General features: G+C 39.1%; 1 long non-coding RNA gene across 1 annotated transcript; it reads left to right on the top strand.

Annotated features, from left to right (window-relative positions):
• Window positions 1-5,468: 5,468 nt before the first annotated feature.
• LOC109045118 lies at window positions 5,469-8,880 on the top strand. The gene is made up of 3 exons (XR_006159353.1): window positions 5,469-5,593; window positions 6,528-6,545; window positions 8,769-8,880. It is a non-coding gene; the product is annotated as an uncharacterized LOC109045118 (long non-coding RNA).
• Window positions 8,881-17,785: the final 8,905 nt, after the last annotated feature.

The raw sequence follows: 17,785 nt of genomic DNA, 5'->3' as shown, positions 1-17,785 counted from the left end.
TTATATTTGACTGCAGTCGGGGAAAATTTAAGAAAAAATATTTAATATTCACAGATGAAAGTTTAGTTCTTATGAAGTTATGTGCATTTCTTAGAACGAATTCAAGCAGGATCAATGTCAACCCTATGAGCCTGTGCTTATATTTTATCTACACCATATTTTAGATTAGACACATTTAAATAGTGTGCAGTATTATTTATATAATATGAATTGTGTTATATTATTAAAAAAAAATTGTGGTTTACTTTGCATCTGAGTATTAAAAGAGGTAGCATAGTGAGCTAGGCTTGCGTGTTTTATAAATTATTTTCTTTATTTTTGTAAAACGTGAGGCACTGTATAATTTCGCTCCCATTATTGAGGCCTAATTAAAAGAAGAAACGAATAAATTAAACCTGCACAATTTAACTAAATCATTGAAACTCTAAAGAATGGACTAATTAATAAAACGTCCTCACGATTAAACTCAAGTTCTCTCATTATAATCAACGAAATACACACGATGTAAAAAAGAGCTTCATTAATTGACAACTTCAGTCTTCTTTACTTGCTTTCATGTAATTTAAGTAAAAACATTTTTTTAAATAAATAAATTGCAGCCGCATTTAAATGCAGGTTTGTACAATATTCCATAAAATATCAGCGCAAGATTTGCTCGGCGCATGATACTGAGTGCAACGTGCAGCATTTATTCTTATTTGTCTACATATTTTATCTTCATTACAAATCTTGTTTGGTTTTATTTTGGATAATTGCATGTAAAAAATTATTTACTTTGCAATGCATATGCAAAATGTGAATTATTATTTATATTCAAGTGTTTGTGCAAAAATTATTAATGCATGACAGGGAGGCGCCCTCTCGATCACATAATTTTTTTCCTAATAATGAAATAACTAAAAATTGTGGTGTCTCACATACATGAGAAATATATCTACAGAAAGCTTGAAATGTCTTTTAAACGAATCAATTCAAAACGAAAGCATTATGTAATCTGTGAAGGTTGTATTTCTGTTTAAAGGCGCGTTCATGTGGAGAGAGTCAGCACTGTGAATTTCATCTTGCAGCCGACAAGATAACATTTGTTTATTAATAAATAATTAAAAATATCTCCTTTTTCATATTTTATTAGGCTACTTCTGCCTGTGCTTTGTGACGAACTTAATGCATGTTCTTGAGCGTGGATATATTAAGGCTGGATTATAGTTGTAAATTTAATATAAACTTTCGATTAGTTGAAATAATGACAAATGAACGACTAGTAACTAGAAAAATCTTACGTGGAAAGCAGACCTATTAAATACCATCTAGATATCTCTGTTAAAGTTTTTAAAGAATTTTATACGCGTTTGCATAAATTCTTCCTTCAGAACTGTCTGTAATGGAGAGATGCCTTAACACTGATTTTTCCTCTGAAACACAAAAACGAAAATTGAAATAAAATAAATATTTTATGTTTTGAGAATGATTGGGCTCAACCCTCCCCCGCGCGTTTGAGACACGCTGCCCAGCAGAGTATGAGCAGAGTGATTCTGACTGAAGAGGAGCGGATTTTTTAAAAGTCAGGAGCGTCGTGGTTTTCACTCGCTCCAGCACCGCTCCATCACGAATACAATTCATGCAAACAGCCCGTAATATTACTGCATGTTTAGCAAGAATTCACATGATAAACATATTTAGCTATAGCTTGATACACATAATCTCTCTGATATGAAGATTATAATGACGGCAATAGTCGAGCGTTACAGGCTAGTTCTCAAGGAGTTTATCTTCCTTTTACTGATTATTTTCGGGTTAAAGCATGATTTAAACCGATACAGCACATTCACTAGAATCGCTGTCGCAATAATGCATTCAAACAAATGTAATCTTACAGTAGGCTACTTCATCTGTATCTGATTTTGAATGAGCAGAAATCTGTAACAAATGCATCAATCTGTAGATAAAATAACTGACGAAAATGTAAACTGTTATTTTTTTATTACAAACAAAATTTGCGCAGCAGAATGCAGCAATTATACCTTTTAATGCTGACAATTTTATTAGTTTGGCGTTTGGTAGGACAAAAAGTTTGCACACAATAGCCTAATCCCCTTTGAAACTCTCCTGTAATTTTATTTATTTATTTATTTTTATTTTATTTTTATAAGCTATTATGGACATAACATTTCAACTTTATCCACGGAGTGAAGGCGGAGCAGTGTTTCTGGTATCAATGAACGCGGAGCTTAGTGATTATTAAATGCTCGGAGCGCGGAGGGAAATTGTTGCTGCTCCACTCCGCTCACAAAGGCCTACTGTACTGCCGAGTGAGAGATGTTTCTCCCTATATGAACAAGACCGTCCGGTGTAGACACGGTTAGACAGTGTCTGCTATATTTACAAATAATTGATATAAGAAATAAAAATAAATACATAACCTAAACCAGCGGCATAACGAGATGAAAATATAGACTAGAAAACTGATTTAGGCCTACACTTGTTCTGTCCTCCGTCCATGACACTGACTCACTGCGGAGCTGCCAATTTTAATCTGAACAGCTCTTAACGCCGAGTGGATGGCATGATGGGCTAGTATTAAAAAATAATATATTTTTATATTAAAACTTGTTTTGAACAATTTCTTTGTCATTTGAATATTGATTTTAAGTATAATAAGAAAATAATAACAAATTATCGATTGATAATTAATCATTATTTTTGCCAAAATCATTGTTATTTGTGAACGTAGGCGTTTGCGGAAGGCTTTAAGACCAGGCGGAATCCTCCGTAAGCTGCTCCCGTTTCACAGCGCGCGGGACGTGCGCAAACTGACCCAACATTTAGCAAGACAGGAAAACATTCAGTCTGCCTGAAGGAAGACATATTTCATTGTAAGTTAATGCTGTTAAATAGAGAGTAAAAAAAAATAAAAATAAAAAATACAACTAGTGTAGGCTATCCTTAAACTTGGAGCTCATTATATTGAAGTACAAATCCAAACACCAGAAGCAACCTACACTCTCAGTGTTCTTTCACTGAAAAGTATGCATTTTATTTATTTATTCACAGGCTATATGGTTGAAATAGTAATATTTTAGTTGAAAACTTTAAGTGCCATTGTTTAAAAAAATGCATAAAATGTTTCATAGACCTTCAGTTGTCATGCTTTAAAATCCCATGCCATTTGTAATTTCACTGTATTTTAACCTCCTAAATTACTACCCCAATTCTATAATGGAAAAATTTATTCAGACCGATGGCATTTTTTATGACATTATTTATTTTTATTTTTAGAATAGGCTAATTGAAACATAAATGGATGAATCAAAACAAATATAACTTTTTAACTGCAGGCAGATATAGGCATATATTATTGTACATTACAAATATTTGGATCCCTTATTTTATTAAAGAATAAATACTTATTTTCTTCAAGAATAAACATTATAAATAAATAATTAAAGAAAGAACCTCTATTAGCCCTTATTTGTAGGTTGTAGGAGACATGCGAGCGATTAATAGATTTAAAATAAAAAAAAGTGGGTGCTTGGTTTCAGAAAACGAATACAGCTCGTAAAAAATGCTATGATGAAAAAGTCATTCTAACTTATTAATTCATAGAAATAATTTAATTAAAATTTTTTGTTTTTCGAGATTCAACTTGAATTTCAATACTATTAAACTGACTTTAAAATCTCAAGGAGTTTATAAGTTGAAACGGTAAAAATGTCACAGTGCATGTTAAATAGCCTAAATTAACTTGTATCTTGTATAGTATCCGAAGACTTGAGTGCATGTTAGCATAAAACTAACAATATAATTAGATTTTTTTTTTTAAATGAACAATTCCTGTATAAAATGTGACAGCAACCTTTATATCAAACATTTTGAAATCGTCCACAGCTGAGCATCGCAGGAGGCAGATCTGAAGTTATATTTTTTTGTTCACGAAGTGAATGTGATGCACAAAGTCATTTTTAGATGCAATGGAAAAATAAAGCTGGATAAAAAACATACATGAAAACCAGCTAAAAAATAAATTAAATTTGTGAGGGTTGCATTTTATTACATTCAGAAATAATAACAGCAGGCCTAATAATGCTATAGGCTAATGTACCAACAGGACCTTTTTAGTTCCCTTCACTTTACAACAAATCCTTTAAATTTAAAAAAAATTATCAGAACAGAACAAGAATTACAAATATATAATTCTAATGGATAAATATAATTGCAGCAGGCTATATAATAATATAGGCTTATAAAACAAAAATAATAATAATTAAAAATAAAATAAAGCGATACATTATGTTGGGCTTATGTCTCTAATTCGGGACAAATCCAAACATGTTGCCCATTTGAAGCTAAACTCTTATTCATTAGGTAAAATAGGCTTTGGATTTCACACGTGTTTCAGTATCGACGAAAAAAAATCATAATTAGCAAAATTATGCCAAAGTGGCCCGCTGCTCGCGCCGCATGGCTCGGTGAACGACTGCTGTTTCCAATGAATATGTGCGCGTGAGGCACCAGCGCAATCAAAGTCACAATTCACAATTATTGGTCACACAGTAAAGGCATAATTCAAAAATGCAAAGTGTTAGCAGTTTAAAAAATCAAGAATAATAACAGAGTGAATAAGAATTATTTGTAAATGCTGGACCATCATTTCGCTCTGCAAATGGAACCTGAAGATTATTATTATTATTAGTTATTATTATTTTTAAAACAAGAATGAATCGAAATGAAAACATTTTATTCCGTATATACGGATTAAAATGTTTTCATTTCGGTTCATTCTTGGTATAAGTATATATATATATAAAATGACTGTTTAAAAACAATAGCATGCATAAGATCCTTTGTGTAAAGGTTTATTTTTTATTTTTTGATGAGTAGACTGTAGCCTAAGACTATCCTATTTTTAATGGCTTTTAAGGATGTTATAATGTATATAATAATGTTATTGTTGTTTAACGTCTTCCTTTCATTTTACAATTACATTCAGTTTGCAACCCGTCCCTTTGCGCCACCTGGCGGTAGTTTCGCGAATGATTTTAACACGCGACTGATTTGCAGTTAACGATGCGGCCCTGCGGCGGCGGTATTACCCATTTTGGTTGTCTACCATCTGTATGTATGCATGTATGTTTGTACCCAGACAGCAAGCCAACATTGAATAAACATTGTTTTTCCATCTGAATCATCATTATGGTTGATATTGAAATTTCAATGCAAAATAAATGTTGAATCACCATTACCCTATCGATGAAAACCTGATGTTATTAATGTTGATGGCAACAATATTGGAACAACATTGATCTATAGTTATCTTTATGATTGATTAAGCATTGATATTTGGTTACCGGGTGATCCCTGAATGTGTTGAAAAGTCATTGATTTATAGTGGACAGAGAAACGACGCGGTTGTTGAAAAGTCTTAGAAATATAGTTGACCGGGAAATATGATTGAAAATGCATTGAAATATAGTTGACCGGGAAATATGATTGAAAATCCATAGATTTTTGGTTGACCGGGAGATCAACGGGGTGGTATACCCAACGTACTGCACCGGACACAGCTCATTTCTGGACCCTTGGCACAAGGGTACAGGTAAGCTTGGTTAATGTTCGATATGAATGAATTGTACCAAATCAAATACTAGGCTGATTTTTAACTTGATGGTTAGTGTAGTAACCGACGCAGTGCTGCAGTCACTGAAATTTATTTTTGTTTTACCCAATATGTCAAAATCTGCCAAAAGTACTTTGTGGTTGTCTTCTATGTTATAAAGTTAGCAAACCTCCAAGTCCAGTCTATTGATGAGTCTATTGATGAGTCTATGATGATAGCTAGCTCAAAATACATGTCTGTACCCATTGATAAGTGTCGTGAAAATCTATTAACACAGCACCGTTATTTCTTCTGACCGCCAAACCCAACGCTAGCATAGTGCTCCACCTAGCGCTACCAACAGTGACCGCGGCGGGCCAGAATTACACAGAAGACATGACTTACCTTTAACGTTACTTTATTCAATGCAGAACTGTCTCGAGAGTTGTAACTGGAAATGCCGATTAGACCATCTTGTCGTAATACAAATCCAAAATATTAATAATCCTCGAGCAGTGCTGCGATATGCATTCCATAGTTATGTTCTCCATTGTGTTTGTTTTCAGAAATGATAACAGTTGTTTTATACTAGTGCTTATGCGATATCACAATTTTTGATGATCTTCTCCAAGATCTGCTTTTGAGACTTGTATACCGTTGTTGTTCTCGTTGATCTGATTGTTTCTACTGTTCTCATTTGTAAGTCGCGTGCGCGCACTATTATACAGCGCCTGACAACCAGGCCTGGCGTCTGGGAGGGGAGGGGAGGGGTGGCATAGCCCACATACCGGTACTTCATAATAGAATATTTTTATATTTTTAATAACAGATTGGTTACCTGAGTACATATGTATAAAGTACAGTCACACTGTATGATTGTGAATTTTAATTGCTGTTTTTAACAGAGATTTTTGTCTTTTCTGTTCTTTAACAGATCACTATTGCACACCAAGTAAGCAAAACAACATTTTTGATTTCATTTTATTTTATTTCTGCAAACAACTTGCACCACTTGCAATTGCACAATGACATCACGCTGGTCAAAGAGGCGGAAAATTAAATCAATGCTTAGGGCCACAGAGTCAGAAATCCTGCAGCAGTATGAGAAAAACCTATACTGGTTCCAAAATGCAAGGCAACACTGTTGCAGAACTGGAACATGTTGAATTCCCAAGTGTAGCATTGGAGTCAGGTGAATCTAGCTCAGTTGTGAAGCAACCAAGTATAGGGGAACTTGAGCAGAGGTCAGCAATCAATGAGTCCCATCTCTCATTAGACTCTGTTTACGACTGTCCATCACCTAGGCCTGTTGATTCAGAATCAGATGTTTCTGATGATGAAGCTCCAACATCAGAGTTAATGACAAGTCTCAGATTTTGGGCCTCCTCCTTTTTGGTCTCATTAGCAGCATTGACTGCACTCTTGAGCATTTTGCGATTGTTTCATCCAGAATTGCCAAGAGATGCTCGGACAATTCTCAAGACACAAGGTGAAATAAAAACTGAGAAAATGGAAGGTGGGGAATATTATCACTTTGGCCTAGCTACTGGATTGATGTCAAAACTGAAATCTCTGAAGCTGCCGGCTAATTTGACCACAATTAAGCTGCAGTTTAGTATTGATGGTTTACCACTATTCCGAAGCAGCAAAACTCAGTTCTGGCCCATTTTAGCTACCATTAATGTTGATTACAGAAAATCGCCATTCCTTGTCGGCCTTTTCTGTGGCATTACCAAACCAAAGAGTGTCTTTGAGTTCTTGGGCCCATTTATTGAAGACCTTAGTGGCATTCTAAAAAATGGCATTGTTTCACAATGGACAGCAGATTCTGGCAGAAGTGTGCTCATTTATATGCGACGCCCCAGCACGAGCTTTTATTAAAAATGTAAAAAGCCACAATGGTTATTCAGGTTGCGACAAGTGTTTTCAAGTGGGTGAATGGCACAACAAGATGACATATCCGGAAACACATGTTAGATTGAGGACAGACACAGACTTCCAACTCTATGACTGATGATGAACACCACTTAAACCAAACACTGTCCCCACTAGCTAGTCTGGTCAAAATGGTGACAATGGTCCCATTAGATTACATGCACTTGTGCTGTCTTGGGGTAACCAGGAAGTTGCTATATATTTGGATGAGGGGCAAATCACTGGCAACTAGGTTGTCAAGTAAATCAATCGAAGAGATATCCATTAAATTGAAGGGACTAGGACCTTACACTCCCTCTGAGTTCAGTCGAAAACCCAGGCACCTCTCTGAAATAGATCGGTGGAAGGCGACAGAGCTTCGATATTTCATGCTTTATGCTGGCCCAGTAGTACTGAAAAATAGCATTGCCCTTGAAATTTATGAAAACTTTATGTTACTTTCTGTGGCCATGCATCTGCTGTTGTCTCCTGGAACATCAGAGGAAATGATTGATTGCGCTCAGGGATTGTTGACTTCCTTCGTAACTCATTTTGGTCAGCTATATGGGAAAGGTGAAATCACCTACAATGTCCATCAGCTGACACACTTGGCATCAGAATACTGTCTGTTTGGTCCCTTGGACAACATATCTGCATTTCCTTACGAGAATTATTTAGCGCAACTAAAGCACCTATTGTGCAAGCCTCACTTGCCTTTACAGCAAGTAGTAAAAAGGCTTTCAGAATCACCTGCACCGACCTTGGACACAGTGAAGAAAGGACAAAAATTCATGCATCCTCATTATGGTGGTCCATTGATCTCTTCATTAAGCTGTGGGGACCAGTTCTGTAAGCTTGTTACAGAGAAGTACACAATATCATCTAGGTCTGGGGATAATTGTTTTCAAACTGTAGATGACATTGCCGTTGTTGAAAACATTGTCAGGGTAGGTCAGGAGACTTACATGATTTTTCGCAAGTTTACCAAAAAAGAGTCCTATGGCCAGTATCCCTTTCCGTCTGAAAACATTGGGGTATACACAGTTTGGGGGTTGTGCAAGAATGTCGGTGTGACTAGGCTTCAGCACATCGGCAAAAAGTACATAATTTATCCAGACAAAACCAAGTTCATCGCCATTCCCATCATTCATACCAATTAAAATTTTTTCCAAAATTTCCAAATCAGTTCATATAATCAGTTTATGCAGTCAGTTCATCAGTTTATAAATAAGTTTTTTTTTCCCTTGCTTTTTTTCTATAGTCTTTGTAATCCCCTGCAATAAAAAAATTACCACATGGTGTGTTGTTCAGTTCAGCAGTGGGGCAACTGAAATTGTGCCAAACTCATGGGTTGAAGGAGATAAAGTCTTCTGGCCCCCATACCCTCCTAAGGACTCTATTAGGCTGAATGCAGCCATCCTGAATAGAGAGCAGCCTGGTCAGGGATGGCACACATACCAGCCTATCCGTCTCCTCATAACTCGTGGTGGGTGTTCTGGTATAAGATTTGTGGTATAAGAATCTGAACATACCCCTGTCTGACATAATTTCTCCTGACTCTGACTGTACTTGACTGTTTTTCCATGTTTGTAGATAGTCATGATGAGGCAGCGAGGAGCATGGACAGATATCTCAATAAAGATTGTGACACCACTGACATCCAGTCTGAGGAGGAGAGCCACCATGCCCTGAAAAGACAAAAAAAGGTAATAATGAATGTCCAATTTCCAGTTGCACACATTTGGCAGATGCCGAAAATGAATGTCACCCACCCCTCCCATCCGTGTGCAAGCTTAGGTTTCACTCACGGTCGAGCTGTTATCACGCGTCTGCCAATCAAAGATTAAAGGGATAGTTAACTTTGAAATTACATTTTGGTATGTTTTAGGTTACCTCAAGGGCATCCAAGATGTAGGTGTCTTTGTTTCCACAGTAGTTTCAATTTTTATATTCAAATTTTATATGTATATGTGTGTGTGTGTGTGTGTGTGTGTGTGTGTGTGTATAGTATGATTTTTTAAAAGAAGCAATTTTCGGCTTCAGTTTCGGTTTTCGGCCAAATGCATCCTAAATTTTCGGTTTCTGCCCAGAATTTTCATTTCGGTGCATCACTAGTTTCAACCATTTGTTGTTGATGTGCAATTGAACAGTTTAAAGATTTGTTGACATGCGCAAGTTGACAATTTAAGTGCTTTGCTCCCTTGTTTACTTTTAGACCGAATCCAGTTTATCACTCAGACAAGGAGCCCCAGAATGAGCGCAGATTCACCCAAGCCCCAAAAGTGTTATTTCCAGGTTTAGTTAGCCACATTGTGGCGTGTGTGTGTGTGTGTGTGTTTGTGTACATAAAGAAAGCTTTTGCAAAAAATAGAGATTCTAAATATGCATTACACACGTTTGCCCTTAAACACCACAATTCCCCCACCCACAATTTTTTTTCTTTACACAAAGCAGCGACCCAACTAGCCAGTCAGAACAGCCAACCATCACCACCTTCACGAATCTATCAGACCCTCCAACGCCCCAATTCCCCAATGTTGTCTTACCCCAATGTCCCAGCATCATTCCCTGGAGATGAATTGGTGGTTCTCTCCAATGAATTTACTCCAGAGGCCATCTCCTGAAGGTATGCTTTTAAAAAGAAGCAATTAAATTCAGTCAATTCAAACATTCAAATTCGAGCCAAATGCAGTATATCCAGTCAAATGGTTTAATTTCTCTTTTCACAGTTGTTTCAGATTCTTCAGAAACTGCCAGGTTGGCATTAAAAGGTAAGTACAATTAAATCCTAGCGGCCCAGGCTTTTCTTTCCTCAATGATTTAAATCATTGAAGGATTTACCACTTATCAACTGTTAGCTTAAACCAATGGAGGGAGACATTGCTAAAATAAACAACTGCTAAAAAGTTTGTTACCATCATTCATTTTTCCATTTGGAATAATTATAACCAGCCTCATGAAATAATGGTTTTACAGCAGTCCAAGAGTGGTCCCATACTAAAAAAATTTTGGTGATCCCAAACATTTGAACATTAGTGTATGACAATGATAAAAAAAAGAAAACATTACACTGACTGCTCGAAGTAATTTTTTAGTTCAACATCTTCTTAAATTTGTTTGTACAATTTTCTTTGTCAATAGATGTGGCTACTCAAAAACTTCTTACTGCAGTGACAGAGCTGTCCAAGGAGGTGAAGGACCTGTGGGAGGAATTTAGGCAATTCCACCAGTCCTGCAGGTGTGGACAATTGGAGTCTGTGGTACAGCCACTGTCGGAGCCCTTGGAGCTGCCCTTCCACACCATGGAGGCCCTGGACCATGCAGAAGAGACACTGTTAAATGGCACAAACCGACAGGCAATGGTAGTTTTAGTTACATCATTATTCTGTCAGAAAAACTTCACTGATATGCACAACTTCCTTAAACTGCCTGACCTTTATGACAGTAGACTCATGGGTTAATTTCACATTTCACATTTCAATATCTCCTAAAAACTGCTGTTTTTTCAGTATGCCTTTATCAATCCAAGTTACATTCAGACTGAAAAAAATAATTCTGCACAGACCAAATTGGCTGAAAATTATGTTCGATCTTGAAGCACTGTATAGAGGGGTGTTTCACCAAAGCGGAATCAAGAAATCCAAGACCTTGAGCTGTTTTTACTCTGGAGTTACATAAGGACACTGTAGCTAGCTTTGCACTGTTGAAAGCCCACACCATTCATTTCCTATGGCTGTGCTACATGACTATAAGAAAGGGAGTCATAAGCAGATTGTGCATTAGCCTACATCTGAGATATTATGAGCTGTTGACTGTAATGGCAATACATATTTGCCATGATCAACAAATACTTTTTGGTCTCCTGATGCCTTATTTTTGCGTGCTTTAACCATCCAGCTACAGTCTGTAGATGACGGGAGAGTACGCTGTGGCAGGGGAGGGACAGACATTAAGGGACAAATACATTGCGTTTACTGCTAAAATATAGGAGATTGGTGAGGAAGAAGAAGAATGTCAGTAACCAGACAGTTTTTGGTCCCATTGACTTCCATAGTAGGAAAAAATGTACAGTCGTGGCCAAAAGTTTTGAGAATTACATAAATATTAGTTTTCAAAAAGTTTGCTGCTAAACTGCTTTTAGATCTTTGTTTCAGTTGTTTCTGTGATGTACTGAAATATAATTACAAGCACTTCATACGTTTCAAAGGCTTTTATCGACAATTACATGACATTTATGCAAAGAGTCAGTATTTGCAGTGTTGGCCCTTCTTTTTCAGGACCTCTGCAATTCGACTGGGCATGCTCTCAATCAACTTCTGGGCCAAATCCTCACTGATAGCAACCCATTCTTTCATAATAACTTCTTGGAGTTTGTCAGAATTAATGGGTTTTTGTTTGTCCACCCGCCTCTTGAGGATTGACCACAAGTTCCCAATGGGATTAAGATCTGGGGAGTTTCCAGGCCATGGACCCAAAATTTTCAACATTCTGGTCCCCGAGCCACTTAGTTATCACTTTTGCCTTATGGCACGGTGCTCCATCGTGCTGGAAAATGCATTGTTCTTCACCAAACTGTTGTTGGATTGTTGGAAGAAGTTGCTGTTGGAGGGTGTTTTGGTACCATTCTTTATTCATGGCTGTGTTTTTGGGCAGAATTGTGAGTGAGCTTCGATGTTCGATGTTGATTCAATTACTTAATGTTGACAACGGAATATTGATTCAGCATAGTTTCAATGACTGTTTGCTATCTGGGTATGTACCAGGAGCACCTTAAAAAAAAAAACAAATTCCTTGTGTGTTTGTGCACACCTGACGAATAAAGCTAATACTGATTCTGATACTGATATCAGATCAGATGAATCTGTAATATGACACATTTGCTTTGAATTATTTTTATTGTAATATCAGTTTGATTATTTTGGTGGTACCCTTTAGACAGCTGTTGATAAGTATCTCTGCAACAACTAGCAGTCATTAGAGTATTATGCTGCGTTCACACCAAACGTGAATAGAGCGTCTGGCGCGAATGATTTCAATGTTAAGTCAATGTAAAGATGCGTTTACACGCGTCTGGAGGTCTCGTGGCGCGAATGAGGCGTTTAGCGCGGCGCGGAAGACGCAAATTCGACTCATTCACGCGAATGGTGCTTTTTATGTGCATTTAAGCGTTTGACGCGAATTCGCGTCTGACACCCGAGTTGAAAAATTTGAACTTTGGCGTAAATTCGCGCCGCGTTAACCAATCAGGAGCCTGCTTGCTGCTGTGGCGGCAGGCCCGCCCAGAGTCACTCATTCAACATAGAGGAACAACTGATATTATCAGTGAGCAGTCACCCGGAGCTATATGACACAAGTTCATACTTCTATAGAGACAGGAATAAAAAGGACCTCGCTTGGAAGAGTGTCGGTGAGGAGATTGGGCAACCTGGTAAGTTGTAAATACACATTTCACTTCTGAGTCACGTACACGTTTATCAACCCGCGGCCTTCCCGCTGTTTTTTACAACTATTTTCCCCCTAATATACAGCCACTTTTCGCTAACAAGATAATGTGTTTATTCAGAGGACGTGTGCAGGAAAAATTGGAAAAGCCTCAGGGACATGTACCTGAAGGAGAAGAGGAAGGAGATGGAGAAGAGGAGTGGGTCAGCAGCAGGGTCAGTGAAGAAGTTGAAGTACTCACAGATCCTGGGATTCCTCGACCCCTTCGTCACCCCACGGGAGACCACCAGGGGGACTGGGTTCGAGGCCCTGGTCATAGAGTACAACCACCCCAGGGACCAGGGAGAGGGAGAGGCGGAAGCAGGGGATACGGAAACAGGTGAGTTTTCCAATTAAGCCAATTTCCAAGGCATATATGCTGTCATTGTGTACAGATGAAGAGTATAATGTAATCTCTCTATGACTATTGTTACCAACGTGTTGTATTAACATAAAGTATTGTCTTGACAGAGCCTACAGATAATGAAGAGGCTGATCCTAGATCCCCTGCCGCTTCTCCTGTCTCCCCAGTCCCTGGTCCTTCACCCCCTGCTGCTGCACCCACAGGTGTGTGAGGGCAATAGTACAAACAATATCTGAACATGTTACGTGCAGAAAACACCAGTACAGTATCCACTCATAGCTTTAACATTCACATAAAGTCAAAACAATTTGTGAATTAGTCCCTTTACTAATAATCATTGTATTTGTAAATGCAGACTCAATTCTATTGCAATGTATGCCACCAATCATCTACATACATACTTTTAAACTACTGTTCCTTTACATGTTTATATTCCTGATGTTTATATGTCTGAAGTATAACTTTAATTATGTAAAATATGTTAAAGCAAGTTCAAGACAATTTCACACTTGTATTTAAGCACTGGCTATGTCACTCACACAGGCACAGATATTATTCTCCCAATATCTAGACAATTTTGTTATTTCAATTATCATCTTTCTGTCTTCTCATAGCACTGTGTGTTGTATTTTTGATTTCACAGGCCAACAGAGGAGGAGAGGCACCCGGCGTCACCGTGATGGTCAGTCGGAGGTGGAGCAGACGCTGTTTGCTCCTTAGGTGTCCTCCTCCAGCCCCACCCAACCAGCTCCACTCAACCAGGTCTAAACCACGATTATACCAGAACAAAATCAGGTCTAAATAAAATTAAATCAGGACTTAAAATACAAAGACCTACCGAGTATCACTAGAAAGAGCACCAACAGTGGTATCCGTAGTTATGTGCCACAAGTGCCACAAGAATAATTTAGCAAAATGAAATCAAAATATATAATATACTGCATTTAAAATACATACACATTTACTAACCAAAGACAGATGGACAGGCGCTCTGCAGCTGGAATAGAGCGCCTATAGTTGGTGTCCTGGAGGGTGATCCTCGCTCCGACGCGGGACAACAGGTCATCAAATTGGGCGCGAGAAATTTGAAAGCGGCCGTCATCCAGGCGCAGCTCCTGGAGCAAATGATGATACTCGCCAAACTGGGAACGCCTCCGGAGGGTCTGGTGGACCCTAGTACGGCGACGCTGACCCCTACGCCGCTGTTCTTCTCTCCAGAGCAAATACAAAGCAGTAGCTCTCTCGATGAACGCACGATCAACATCAGCCATCTTGCAAACAGACAACCACCTAGCACTTGCCCCTCCCACAAGAAGCGGATTTCGCCTCGGACGCACATCAATTTTGCTTCAAACGCTTGTTTTTTACGCGCATCTATTTCGCTCTAGAAGCGCGAATGCATTCAAAATGTTCAAGCGCCAAACTAGACGCAAATTTGACGCTCTATTCGCGTTTGGTGTAAACGCAGCATTAGTATGTCTGTTACTGTAAATATATGATAACACTTTATTTTGATTGTCAACCAACAGATAAACTGACTATAAGTGTATTTGCAAGTACGTCAGCTTATTCTACCATACTAGATTCTACCATTCTTGAGCATACTAATACTCTAATGAGAGTTAGTTGGCATGTAGATGCAAAGTTCCTTACAGTGAATTGATTAAGTGAACATCAAAATAAAATGTAACCATATAAAACATTGCATTTTTTCAGTTGAGTATTCAATGAATTAACATTAGCCCCACAGGAAACACTCAAATAACATTCAACATCTAACCACAAGCTGTAGTAAGATACTGTGCAGATGTTAAATAAACAATGTCAAGATATGATACAGTCCATTATACTGTAAATGAAATAGATTTGATATGGGGTTCATTGTGTTATAAATAATCATACTCTTAAACTTATAACCACAAATGCGTAAGTACTATGATGTATTATAATTGTTGATATGATTATTCATGAGTTGATATAACACATTATAATTTTTTTATAATGCATTATGCATTCATTATAATGCCTTAAAAATACCCTTATAATGTATTATAAATACGGGCTTCATAGAAAGTGTTACCTTTATTTCTTCTCCTTAAGAATTTATAAATATCTGGAGAAAAAAGTGATGTCACGCAAGCTGTCCAAATTCTGTCGTTTGCAAATCTGCTTGATTGTTATAATGTTTTTCACAGTTTTATTGCCAGTGACCTCATCAAGTTCTAAATCCAAAATTCTCATTGTGTGTATAACAGTGTTTGGAATTTTCTCTGAACAGGCTTTTGCAACTTAATATCACATGTCTATGTCCTTGTTTGTTGCTTGACTATTCAATATCATTTGTTACAAAAATGCAACACGGACTAAAATAACTGGTTTATTAAAAAAAAAAAAAATCACTCAATCAACCTAAATGTATTCATTTATACCAACAGAACTAATTTTGTCTGTTGAAGCTGGCTCTTTAATTTAACAATGTTACTGTCAGAAATCAGTCAGAGAGAGATGGTTAATGTGACTGCAGGTTTATTGACAGGACTTGGAAATGGATATGAAGGCTGGTAATGATCACAGTGAGAATAAGAGCTCAGAAACTTGACTGGTGGTGGAGAATGGCTCAGGAAACCGGAACTAGAGACAGGCATCAAGAGACTGAGAGTACAACACAGGAGAAACACGGGAGGATCGTCTGGGACACTGGAGATTTAGAGTACAACACAGGTTAGTGTAAAAGAGAGTCTGGTACTGTTCAGGGGAGTGTATGGTAGACCAGACGCCAAAGTACTGAAGTGAAGGTGGCTTTATACTGGGTAGGATATTGAGTGCAGGTGATCAGTACTCTGGCGATTGGGATCAGGTGTGATTGGGACCAGATGATGATGGAGGTGGCTGTGACTGAGATGATTCCCTGACATTACCCCCTCCTCCAGGGGCGGCACCTGATGCGACAAGTGGAAGGAGAACTTCGTTTAAGGAGTGAGACGTGAAAAGAGGGATGAATTCGGTACCTGGGTGGTAGCTGCAGTTGATAAGTGACCTCATTGATCTGCCTTTTGAATCGTGAATGGACCCAGCTTCCTGCTGGGCAGATGGAGACGCATATCCCGGGTGGACAGCCATACCTTGTCTCCAGGGTGGTAAATGGGAGGGGGGTCACGTTGGGCATCCACAAAGGCTTTATGTCTCCGTAATGCCTGCTGGAGATGGACATGGGCTGAGTCCCAAACTCTCTCACTCACCCGGAACCAGTAGTCCACAGCTGGAACTTCCGATGGTTCTCCTGTCCAAGGGAATAGGGAAGGTTGGTAGCCGAGTATGCACTGAAAGGGCATGAGGCCCGTGGTGTTCTGCCAGAGTTCTGTGCATACTCGGCCCAAGGAAGGAAGTGGTTCCAGCTGTGCTGATCTTCTTGGCAGTATGCCCAGAGGTAGCGCCTGAGTTCTTGGATCTTCCGTTCAGTCTGGCCATTTGTCTGGGGATGGTATCCAGAGGATAGGTTCACTGTGACCCCTAGCAGCTGGAAGAAAGTTTTTCACACATGGGAGATAAACTGCGAGAATCAATCCACTACCACTAGAATGCAGGTGTTTCCCTCGGATTCGGGTAGTCCACCACTAAGTCATTCCCCAGATGGGACCAGGGCACTCGAGGAATGGGTAGGGGCACGAGTTTGCTCACTGGAAGATAACAAGGAGTGGAAGACATGGCACAGAATGAGCCACTGCGGACGTACCCGTTGACGTCACGGGACATACTGGGCCACCTGTACCGGGATTGGAGGAGTGCGAGGGTCCGTTGGCTTCCTGGGTGTCCAGAGCCCGGGATGTTGTGGACTGAGCCCAGAAGGGATTGCTGTTGGGATCTGGGGATGAAAGTCCTCCCTTCTGGGCCTCCCAGAGGAGCAGGTTCAGTCTGAGTGGTGGCTCTGATGTCCTCGTCAATGTTCTAAAGGATGGGACTGACAATGAGGGCTGGAGGGAGAATCGACTCTGGGTCTGTTGGAGCATCGGGGGAATAAAGCATTGGCCTTACAGTTCCGATTGCCAGGACGGTAGGTAATGTGGGAGTTGAACCGGGTGAAGAATAGAGCCCAGCAGACCTGCTGGGGATTGAGCCTCTTGGTGTCATGGAGATACTGTAGGTTTTGTGATCGGTGATAACTGTGAAAGGATGGTTGGCTGCCTCCAGCCAATGCCGCCACACTTCAAGAGCTGGTTTGATGGCTAGTAGTTCCCGGTTTCCGATGTCATCATTTTATTCCGCTGATGACAGTTTCCAGGAGTAGTAAGCGCAAGGCTGGAGGCTTGGAGGCTCACCATACAGCTGGGAAAGCACGGCTCAGACTCCGGTGGTGGAGGCCTCCACTTCCACCAAGAAGGGGGACGTTGTGATCGGGGTGATGCAGAATTGGAGCCGTGCTGAAGGCCCGTTTG

Source organism: Cyprinus carpio, unplaced genomic scaffold (assembly GCF_018340385.1).
Source record: "Cyprinus carpio isolate SPL01 unplaced genomic scaffold, ASM1834038v1 S000006502, whole genome shotgun sequence".
NCBI lineage: Eukaryota > Metazoa > Chordata > Actinopteri > Cypriniformes > Cyprinidae > Cyprinus > Cyprinus carpio.
This window is presented reverse-complemented; position numbering and strand designations above follow the sequence as displayed.